The 12,473-nt window shown below is 33.6% G+C and overlaps 1 pseudogene; it reads right to left on the bottom strand.

Annotated features, from left to right (window-relative positions):
* Positions 1 to 6,183: 6,183 nt before the first annotated feature.
* Positions 6,184 to 7,088, bottom strand: LOC111404201 (annotated as a pseudogene).
* Between the last annotated feature and the right edge of the window lie 5,385 nt (positions 7,089 to 12,473).

A 12,473-nucleotide genomic window follows, 5' to 3' on the forward strand; every position in this document is an offset into this window, starting at 1 on the left:
TAAAAGAAGGGGAGAGATTATTAATGCTTTTATGGTCTCATTGATTCGGGTGGCCACGTCTTATAAGTCGAATGCAGTATATAATGATCAAACACCTTATCCAAAAAAGTTAAAAAATAATAGATTGCTAGTATTTGATTAATGCATTTATGTTCTAATTGATTAGGGTGGCTACCTGTTACAAGTCAAATAAAGTATATAATGATCAAACATCTTATTGAGAAAACTTTAAAATAGTCAATTGCATGCATTCAATTAATGCATTTATGGTATCATTGACTCGATAGCCAAGTGTTAAAAGTCAAATTAAGTATATAATAATCAAATAGCTTGTCGAAAAAAGTAGAAAAATACTCAATTTTGTGTGTGTGTTAAATTAATGCATTTATCGTCTCATCGATTCGGATAGTAGTGTATAGTAAATCAAATTTAAGTGTGAAATGATCAAACTATTAATCGACAAAATTAACTGCAACCAATTAAGCATATTAGTTTTTGAAAGTTGAGTTTCGAATTTAAATTCAGATTTATAAATTACAACATTATCAAGATGAAACAACTACTATTACAACATTCGTTTAAAAAAATAATAATAATAATAATAAATTATTACATTACCTAAGATTACTCAGAGAGAGAGAGAGAGAGAGAGAGAGAGAGAGACCCCAACCCAAATTGGATAAAATTGTAATTATATTCAGTTATTCACATCAAATATTTTGTTAATTGTACTACATTTTAGTTGCAATAAAGGTTCCTAATTTTTCTCATTTCAGCATTTATGTCTTCAACTTTTTTTTCATCTCATTTTTTTTAAAACTTCAATTAATTAGGACATATTGTCTCTAATTACGATCTCTATAAAAATATTATTCAAATGTAGGAAGAATTTATTTTCGAACTTTCATATTTTTTATTTATCTTACTTATTATAAAAACACTTAGAGGAAATAGATTTTTTTTTTACTTCCTCTTAACCATTTATTTGGCATCATCAGTGACAAGATATGTTAATTAATAGAGGTTGATGAAAAACATGAGAAAATAATAATAAAAAAAAGAGTTAAAATTAAAAATCTTCAATATAATAAAAAACAGGAAGATTTCATATTTAAGAGATTAAGTATGATCCATTTCAAAACTAAGAAATAATGTTTCAAATTTCAAAAATTAGATATTAATTAAAATTTATTTATGTAATAATTAATTAAAAATATATTTTATTAATTCAATGTATTTAAGGTCACAATTTCCATATTATCTGGTTGCAAATTATTGAATTAACTGATGACAAATTATTTTTATATCATGGATAAAAAAATTTAGGGGTTACAAATCAAAAAATTTATAAGTCATAATATATTCATCGGTCATAAACAAAAAAAAAATATAAGTCTCAATTTATCTATCGATCACAAATTATAAATGTTATAAGTCATGACTCAAATTTTTTTGTCACGTGTAACCCTTGTTTCAACCCCATTTTGAGGAGAAGAATGTATTTTTAAATAGTGATTGATGGAGAATGTGTGGTTAAAAATTAAGAAAATTTTTTAGATTTGCGTGTAATATATTTTGTTAAAAAATGTGCGATTGAAAATAAATCTTGAAAAAATAAATTTTTAGAAGAATGAGGATCAAACAAAAACATTATTTATTGGTTATAAGATATCCAATTTATTGGTCACAATTTCAAATAATTTGTTACATATTATTTATTGGTAACAAATTAAAAAACTATTGGTCACAATAACTAAATAATTATTCATAGTCCCTCTTTACACAACCGTAACCCAACGCAACCCTATCCCCACTACCAGAACCACCATTAGGACCACTAATGCCTGTACTAAGAATCAAAACTACCATTTCCACCAAACCACCACCACCAAACCAAAAAATCCCGAAATCTACTGTCACCACCACCATGACCATCATTACAGCGATCCACAACTATAGCCATCATCACCACCATCTCACAATCACAGTCCACTAGAACTCACAACTATCACCTCCTCTATGTCCACCTCCACAATACCATCCCCACCAAAAATCCCCAAACCACTGCTACGGTAGCCATGAACTCCATAGCACTGTAATTGCCACATCGATTTCTCCAATGTCACATGCCACAAGAATCGCTGCAACACCTCGCGAGGCACTGCAAATAGCCCAGAGCAGCATCACCTTCACCGTAGCAGCACGCCTTTTCGCTTAGAGGTCCAGCTCCAGCTCCAGTAAAGAGAGGGTGGGAAGAGAAAAGAGAGCTGGGGGGAGAGAGATATCTCTTCACACATATCCGACTCTAGTAGAGTCGTAGAGAGGGAAAAAACTTAGGTAGGGCGGTCACACCACCAATGTGCGCCACCTCGCCGTGTGGGCTACCACACACCCTCAAGGTGTGTGGACCATCCGCATAGGTGGCGCCTCGGGGTTGGGCAGTTGCACCACGTGGATGGTGCGACTGCCCCACTCAAGTTTCTCTCCGTAAAGAGAGAAACTAAATTTTCTTTTAAAAAATCAGATATAAATCAAATTTTAATTATCAATAATAATATTATAAAAATTAAATTATTCTACATATCTACCCCACCAATCCTACCCAAATCGCAATTATTTCCATCTTTTTTTCTCTCTCTTTCTCAAGTTTCTTAAAGTTAATACATATTTTATGTAATTCACATTTTTTATGTCATATATTTCATAAATTTTTATTAAATTTTACTAAAATTCCGATTTTTATTTAAATCATGCTGGGGCTTAATATAGCAATAGATGGCGAAATAGGCATGAATGACTTTCTAGAGACATACATGCCCGCAGGTCACAAGCAAACGAATAAAAGAGAAGGAAAAAAAAAAGTATTATATATCTATATATACACACACACACGTCCATCATTCTCCTAAGATATTCTTTTGAACTTTCCTCACAATTATATATACGTCCATCATTCTCCCAGGATACTCTTTTGAAGTTTCTTTACTATTATATAATCTTGGGAGAATGATGGATGGCTAAGATTCGGTCAAAGGCTGCTGTGGATCTATTCAGAAAGAGAATTGCAGATTGGATTGTCAGAGGTTGTCAGAGTCAAACATTCCTTCATTGTCGTGTCAATGAATCAAATTTTAACATTTGGTTGACGCTTCCTTAACCAATTCCAAGAGTTTCATTTTGTGTTGGCTTTTTCTTTCCGATTCTCTTTTAACTTTTTTATTATTGGGTTGCTACTTCGTCAAGAAAATAATGTAGTTCAAAATCAACCGTAAATATGTATCGAGTTTTCAGTAAATTGTATGAATTCTGTTCACATAAATTTACTTACACTCACTTATGGTGCTCCGTCCTCGTGTCCAACATGCTTTTGACATGTTATTAAATTCGTAGTAGATGCTACAAGGTTGGAATTGTCATTCACGAAAGTCGAGCTAGACTCTGTCCACATTTGATGGGAATTAAAATCAAATTTTTAGTAGATTTTAATAAAAGTTGATGATATGTATAATTGAAAAGTTGTAGGATCCATGAAGCATGTTATTAAAATTAATTGGTTATTTTGACTCAAATTAAAATTTTGATTTCAATTAATACCAAACAATGGCAAACTATTTAGTGAATTTGAGCTCCGTGAGTCTAGTTGAATTTCATGCAAAATTGAAGTTGAGCTCACGATGAGTATTGAATACCTTATTTCATTAGGTTAACAATATCATGATCCGATCGATCTTTTCATGCTTTTTGTTTGGCTTTTTTAGCTCAATGGCAATGGTTGGCCAACCTATCATGATAAAGGTTATCCAAATGTTCATAATCGATCCGTGTCTTCAGTTTCTACTAATCGACCATTACCTAAGTTTTATTATTCTATTTCCAAATATATATAAAGAGGGGTACCTGAATTATTTTTATCTTTGGTCGGATGATGGATAGTCCTACATAACCCAACTATTCTCATGGTCCATTTGACAAAACTTTTACTTGTACCTTTTGATTCCTCCTAGAAGAGATTTTTGAAAAATAAAAAATAAAAAAAATATTCCTCTATAAAAGTTCTTGTAGCCAAATAAAACATTCTCAAAAATTGTTTAAACATATTTAAAAATAATTTCTTAATCTGAAAAGCAATTTTTGACTTTTCAAAAACACTGCCAAACAAGCCCCCAACCTAATTTGAGCACGGGAAATTTTTATTTTAAATTAGTTCCCAGTTAGGTCAAATCAGCTGATTGTATTTGAACCAACTTTGATCAATGTTGTAGGGCTGCTTCAATTTCTTTTTACCAACTTTGATCAATGTTGTAGGGCTGCTTCAATTTCTTTTTACCAACTTTGATCAATGTTGTAGGGCTGCTTCAATTTCTTTTTACCAACTTTGATCAATGTTGTAGGGCTGCTTCAATTTCTTTTTACCAACTTTGATCAATGTTGTAGGGCTGCTTCAATTTCTTTTTACCAACTTTGATCAATGTTGTAGGGCTGCTTCAATTTCTTATTCTTTTCTTTGGATAGTAGAATTCAATATGCATCCAACAAATAAGATAGCTCCGTCGTTAGAACTTCATTTTTGTGAAACCAGATCACGTATGAACAAGAAGCCAGATGAAATTCCCTTTTTTATTAATTTTTAATTTAAGAGGGGCATTGAATTCTCAGTAAAGATACAACTTTTTCTTGAGGAGAAAAAGTGTCCGACCTATGTGCTATAATATATAAACGATGGAACTTCAATACCAAGAATTAAAAGTTAGAAACCTAACTGTTACAAAAATCATAAATTAAATCAACAACAATATTACATTTGTCTAAAGAGGGAGAGATGGTAGTAGGGGATAGGGAAAAGAATCATAACCAACCGAACCAAACCAGAATCAGACAATTCAGTTTGATTCAGTTCGGTTCCATAGTTATCAATAGCTTCATTATAAGATAATCATGATTTTCGGTTCAGTTCCAGTTTTCTTCAAAATTGAACCATTTGGAACCACGCATACCTAGGTAATATTGAAAATCCCCTCAAGGACTATCGATTTGGCCGCCGCTATTGACTGACCTCTAGTTGAAGGAGGTAGATAAATAAATGTAAAGAATTTATACCGACAACCAAAGGTTAGACAGCATTAATAATAGAAGACCTTCCCTACAATTTTTTCTTAAATCTTTTACACACATCAACATAGTATGTTATAGATAAATACAACATAACTACGTATATGGATATTGAATCCTAATCAATCTAGCATACCAAACCAACCAGAAATATTTATATAAAGGTGACAAACTCACAATAGTTTCATTGAAAGCAATTACTAACATTGAGAGGGTGCCCTACCTAAGTACCTAATTATTAAGAATTCATCATAATCTCTGGCAACTTAACAAATCTTTTTGTGTTACTACAAAGCCATACAAAGATGTGGGGGCAAGCTGCAATTACTGTCTCTTTTCCAAATATTGAAAGCTTTAGTTCAAAGGGGAGAAGACTGAGTCAAAAAAGTGTAAAGAGTTGCTTGGAATTTGGTGCACTAACTAAAGCTAATTCTTGAACAAAACTAAAGATGAAACATAGAGCTTTAAAAAGAGGAATTCATAGTCAGCTCAGATTATCAGTGTTTAAAAGGAGTCAACACAAAACAAACTGCTAGATTAGTTGCAGACTGCCTGCTTCAATTTAATGATGCCTTTTGAAAAAAGTTTTTTAATTTATTATTCATCACTTTTATGTAATGTCCACTTGTCCTTTCAGCTCATTAATAATATGACACACAAATACAGCTATAGAAGCAGAGATGCGAACCAAATTTTTTGTGAATGTGGTGGGGTTGGGGCTAAGAGAGAGCTATAAACACTAACCTAACAAGTTAACAGAGGATCAGTCAGCACTGAGCAATATCATTAACTTTTTTGGGAGCTGGAGGCCATAAATGATTTAAGGCGCAAGTAGACCTGTACAAGATGAACGGACCACCCCCGGCCTGGGTAGCCCGAAGGGACAGAAACATGCCGTGCCAGCCGCCAGTATAGGTGGGTGCACCGTGCCTAGATATCCATTTATTATAAAACACAAGTTATATCATAACGAGTCATGTAACTGCATGCTGAAGTCTTGGGGTTTAACCTAGCAGATTGATGGAATCATAAAATTGTCAACCTCAGTGTGTTCCACATCGATTTGCTATGAAGTTAATTGCTGACATTCATTTCAACTGTATGTCATGTCATAAGAAACCCACATTTCCTTATTACAAACAGACAACATAATGTGAGTTCACAAGTTACTAATTTAATATTCAATCTCGAGTGGTCACAACTAATAATTCTAAACCATAAAGCTTCTAGCTGTCTGGCTAAATAATATATGCTCCTCCTCTAATGTTGTTGTCCCTAATACAGAAACCCAAGTTTCAGAACTTTTCTCCTGAATGGTACCACGTGAATCTGAAGTATCAACTGATGTTCCACTAAAGATGGAGCTTCTAGCACTTGCCCCCAGTTCATTATCCAATCTCTTAACCCTCGGAATAATGGCCCCATTGAGGTATACAGTGTTGTTATCCCCGACTACAATCATTTTCCAAAGACCATTTCCACATGCCAGCTGCTTATGCATGTGATCAAAGACAACAAGTGGGACAGCAATTTGTTGTTCTCTTTTAATTGGGATATTGCATTTGCTAAATCTGTACAACAAATAGCATGTTCAATCATTGCATACGAAATAATATCAGAACAATGTGCAGAAAATCAGAACTACATTCAAGATGAGAGGATAGATAATCACAGGAAGCCATGTACATTTAGAAGCATCACCTGGATCACCATGGTCACCACCTCCAAAAACCCAATCCCTTCCACAGATATCATTCACATTGGAGCCTAGCCCTGCATCATATTAGTCGTTAAATCAATGTAAAGCAAGATCATCCGCATTAAGGTTGTAAGAAAATAAACTATATTTTGCTTCACAGAATGATGTACCTGTTGGCCCCATTATGAGCAAGGAACACAACTGAATGATCCTCTGGAGTCCTTAAAGCAGTTTGATAAATCATCTTTGCACTTTCATTCATGTCATGGATGCCATATCTGATCAATAATTTCACGATCAATTTAGTTTGTAATAAGTCAAGATCTTTTACGTTAAATAAAAAAGTATCTTCATGTTGTTCGCACACATAAATACACTATACAAATGTAATTGGATGGACATAAGTCAATTGATGTATGCTATGCATGGAAAGATAGAGTCAATATAGAGTCAATGTGACCTCATCGGTTATTAGATGCAATCGTAAATTCACTAAGAATATTTCACAGTAAATATATTTTCCAGTTATCTCACAAAAAAGAGAGCGATACTTTTCGTTCACAGAAGTTTCCAATTGCCCTGTTGCGTTTCTCATTTCTGAATTACATTTAAATCTCCTTTCTTATTAAGGTAGTCTAGAGAGAGAGAAACTTGAAGTCATGTCACGGAATTATATTAGTTACAAATCCATAATGTTTTATGTTTGAACTACATTCTTGTACACTGACACCGCTCTTTTACTTTGGAGAAATTAACAAATGAAAATTCTTCCACGGCTTCCATTCAAAGGATAATCAAGGGAGATTGAATGAATAGAGGACAAAAAATCTGTATTGGCATTAGTAGACTACTAACCTTGCAGTAAGAAGCTTTTTCCGATATAATTGCTCAACGCCGCATGAAAAAGGCCATCCACCAACAATACTAAACTTTAAATTTGGAAAGTTCATCCATCGATAACCAACATGCTCGTCACGACGACTGGCAGCATTAAGTCTACAGTAATTAGCCACGAAATGTTTAACAACCATGTTAATTTAGTCATAGATTGCCAATGCTGAAGAACACAGCCAAGTTAGGGCCCATCTATAATGATCCAAGCCTCGTGGCCAGCCATTCTCTTATGTACTGTCCTATTGGTATCACGATTCAACTTAAATCTCTCTTAAGAAAAGATTAACAATTCGAAGTTTAGGGACGCAATAGAATGCCGTGAGGGCCAGTAAGTAAGAGAACGGTTGGGCACGTGGCCTGGATCGTTACAAAGTTGTGAGGGATAAGAGGGTAGATGTCCTTTCAAAGTGGATAGTACGTAAGAGAATGGCTGAACACGAGGCTTGGGTCGTTACACCATCTGTAAATGTTCTATATTATCTTCAATAAGGCCATGACTAGAATAAGCACAATACACATGATAAGAAATATAATGGAAAGAAATCAAGTGGATTGGAGGTAATTTTTTTTTTTTTTTTTTAAATTCAGAATAAAGTATTTCTAGTTCTTATGGCAGAGTTTTAAAAAAACTACTTTATGGCCATTTTCACACTCCCAAGCTCGCCAACCCTGTTACGTATTCAAATGACGATTTTTGTATTATCTACATAAAAGAACAGATTAAAAATAATAAAACCATAATAAAAATTAACAAAATGAAATAAAAAGCTTGGAGCAATGGTTATGAATGCTGACGAGCTGATCTAAAAGAGATTCAAGTTTCCTAGGATGAGGTTGTTGTAATATTAGATTATAATAGGCTTCAGGAGACCGACACTGCTTTACACAAACTCTGAGATTGACCAGATCATGCTTCATACACCTTCACAAACACTAACAAAAATATAACTACCTAGGTACAACTTATCCTGTTGATAAAGGCAAAATGGACTAAGAACTTTACCGTAATAGTATATACAAGTCATAAAACCTAATCGACCCTCTCACTTAGTCAATTTTAACTCAAAACACAGCCCCCATGCTGAAGATTCACCTTATCAATTTATATGATTACAAAGGATTACAAATTCACATATCAAGCATTAAGCATTAGGCTGGAAAGTATGCAAGTCATCACATTCCCTTGTACCCAATTGCTTTTATTAACACTCGCTAAAAGTCTTTATCTCCAGCACTTATAATTTAGCTTTCCTTCAAAAGATTCAAATGAGGTTCCGATCTCTCCATCCATTCTGCTATATCTGTATCTTATAGTTAGTATAATAAATTCAGATTTTAATTCCGTTTCAAGGAAAAAGCATTTGTTGTTCCTAAATTACAATATTCATTTCCTTCTTGTATTACCATATACAAATAAATCAAGTCAACCAAGATCCTTTTGTAGCTTGGAAGTGGAATTGAGGAAGGGAAAAGAAATTTCTATGGATCTGATTAAAGAGAAAAAATTTAAGTGTAAACCACAAACATCCTCTGTTGTATTGTTGTTCTTGATCTCTTCCATCTATTATAAGTGGAAATAAATTGTTATTATGCTATTTGTACAAAGTGTGTTTACAAATTTGGTTGACAAAATAGGGTTGGCAAAATCCGGGCCATTGATTTTCAATTATTTAAAAATCTATTTTTGAAATGATTGGTGTAAGATTTACTTTGTCAACCAACTTTATACATATAACACAACTCAATAAATTGTGACTTGTCACTGCAATGAACAATCACTTATGCTTGAAGTTTCCATCAATGTTTGCTTGTAATTAAACACTTTGAGAACTGGCTTGGAATTTCTGTGAGAATTTCGATGTCAGGCATCTTATCGCAAATCGGTGAACCGTCGTAACCATCATTACCCAAATCCACGGTTCTTAGATTTCTTCGATTCATCAAATCCTGACAATTTAAGAATGTACAGAAGTAGAAGGAAGTACGACAAGAAAACATGCCAGCAAATAAGAGGACAAACATCATCACCTACCTGTGAACGGCACAAGATCCGGTTGCTTTTCACCCAAACATATACTGAATACAAGAAGATATATAAAAGGCATTTAGAATAATATTATTGCTTTTTCACAATAATGAGAACTCAATAATAAAATTCTTTTGAAAGTAGTAAAAACTATAGAGAGTCCCTTTCTTCCTTCCTATATTTCTAATCGTCTTCTACTAAACAAATAGCTTCGGAAACCAACCTTCCAGGCATAATATTAGTAGACTCAACTATTTCTCAATCATTCTTCCCCAAGGCGTACATTTTCCCTCCACAAATATGCATCAGAAGTTCAAAATTTTTTAAACAATAGGCTGTTCGAGAAAACTAGACGAAATATAAATCAACCTCCCTAACCTTTCTTTATTAGTAACACGCAGCATAGCCACTGGCGAATTCAGGACTTAGACTCAGTTAGGACGGTCGTTGACCGTTGACCGCCGACAGTCAACAGTCATATAGTAATGTCGTTTATTAATATTAAATTAAATAATATTAAAAATTCTTCAATCTATATGTAAATACACTAAAGCGTAAAAATCGTATATTTATATCAAATTATAGTTCAATACAATTCAAAATAATATAAAATACATGCTATCCAACTCCTACATAGTATTGCTAAAATACATATTAATCTCACGTAACCTTGTAAATCAATCTCTCATCACACTGCCCTAACTTTAAACTATCCAATTCCTATGTAGTATCACCAAAATACATATCAAATTAAAAGACAAAAATAAACAACGGAAAATAAATTTTGAAACTAGGTTTAGATACAACTTAATCGCAAATAATTTTGGTAAAAATTTGAGAACCCAAAAGAAATTAAGAGAGACCTCATTTTTCATGCTCATTCCATCAAACAACTTGCGTCCAGAGTTAATCTCCCACATTTACCATACAAATCAATCAAATTGGAGCCCACAAACACTCTCAAGTCTCAACAAATAAGTGCAACAAACCAACAATTCAACATTCAAGTTTCAACAATTTAACAAAAAGAGATTCTGATTTCACTTCGCAATCTCAATTCACCAAAAATAGATAACAAAAGGATTTGAAACAAAAGTATTCAACAAAAACAAAAACAATTCAACTATTCAAGACTTCAAGTATGAAGAACAGTGAACTCACCTTGAGTCCTTGACCCACGCTGCACACGGCTTCTTCTCCTTGGCAGTTCACACAATCTCGCACGGCACACCACTGCTTGCACCGTCCGACCCCGACTCGCACTTCACAATCGCAACCCACACGCCACTAGCCGACTACCCAATCAACCCACTTCGCACTTTGAATGGAGATGTGGAAGGAAATTATGGGATTTAAATTATGGAATCAGGTGCGAATAATGGAAAGAATTCAAGGGTTTCTTCTCTGCTCTCGCCAAATTGACGGGATTTCATTTGGGGGAAAATGATATCGGTATGGATTAAATCAGCTAGGGCGGCTGCATTTTGCTCTTCAACAGTCCGACGGTTCCGACGGATCCAGCTAGGACGGCCGCCCTAGCTGGCCATGAGCTACATCCGCCACTGCTGCATAGCACAAAAAATTAGCAAATATTTTCCCTTGAAGTACCATACGTGCAATGCAAGCAAAAAAAAAATTTGTTGGCGAAAGAAAACGAAATTGGGGAAGAAAAACTACCGTTAATAGTTATAGTCCCTTATCATCTTCTTCCAGACTCCAAACATCACGCTTCAATTTGCCAAAATTAAACAAATTACTTCGATTAAAATGCCAGATAATTCATCACTTCTTTTATACCAATTATAAATCCTATTTTAGCTTTAAAAACACAAATTAATTATATATTTGCATTGTTGGAATAATTAATTATTCCATATGTGGGCTTCACATTGGATTGCAAATTTTACGGGTTAGATGTATGGCTCATAATAATATTTGTGTTTAGGCCAAATTTATTAAGTGATCAATTGGGCCTTTTACACCTTACAGGTTGTAATTAATTTTATGTGGTAGTTTAAAGTATGTGGGTCGGAAATAAACCCTAATTAGAATTTTAGTCGTAATGGGACGGCTCAAATTATTTTATATATATAAAGGTTAGGTCCCCTCTCCTCTCCATATGTTTTCATTAGCTTGTCCCATTGATAACTAATACTTTTGTGAGGAGCAAAGAAGGGAAGATCTTGGCTGCTATTACAACTACTATTCATATCAACAATAGCTTCCGCAGATATGAATTTGGTTTATTAATTTATTATTTGGTGATTCTCGATTCTTAGCATGATTACAATTAAATTTAACAATTGGTATCAGAGCCTACATGCTAAGATCAGATTCCTTCATAATAAAAATTTGAGGGTCGATAAATTCCATTTAGATTTTGACTTGTAAAAGAAATCACGTATGACTATTATTCCTGTTTATAATAAACTCTGTTTTGCCTAATTTGTGCATTGAGTGATTACATGGTGTAGAAATTTTGTCTCGTATGTCGCAGTTTCATTCCCAGGCTCATCAAATTCAAAGCCGTCATCGTGATTTAACACAGAAATCAATAGATTTTACATTTAATAATAACACACATTTTGGACAAAATTTTGATTATCTCTCTACTTTTAATATATGGACATGAGTCTTTATTGAATGATTGCTTTGTTTTGGAAAGATTTATGCTTTTACAGCTGTTTATTGAAGTTTCTCGACTCTGAGATACAGAGCTTTACTTTATGCGATTTTTATTGGTCA

The sequence above is a fragment of the Olea europaea genome, chromosome 11 (assembly GCF_002742605.1).
Source record: "Olea europaea var. sylvestris chromosome 11, O_europaea_v1, whole genome shotgun sequence".
Taxonomy (NCBI): domain Eukaryota; kingdom Viridiplantae; phylum Streptophyta; class Magnoliopsida; order Lamiales; family Oleaceae; genus Olea; species Olea europaea.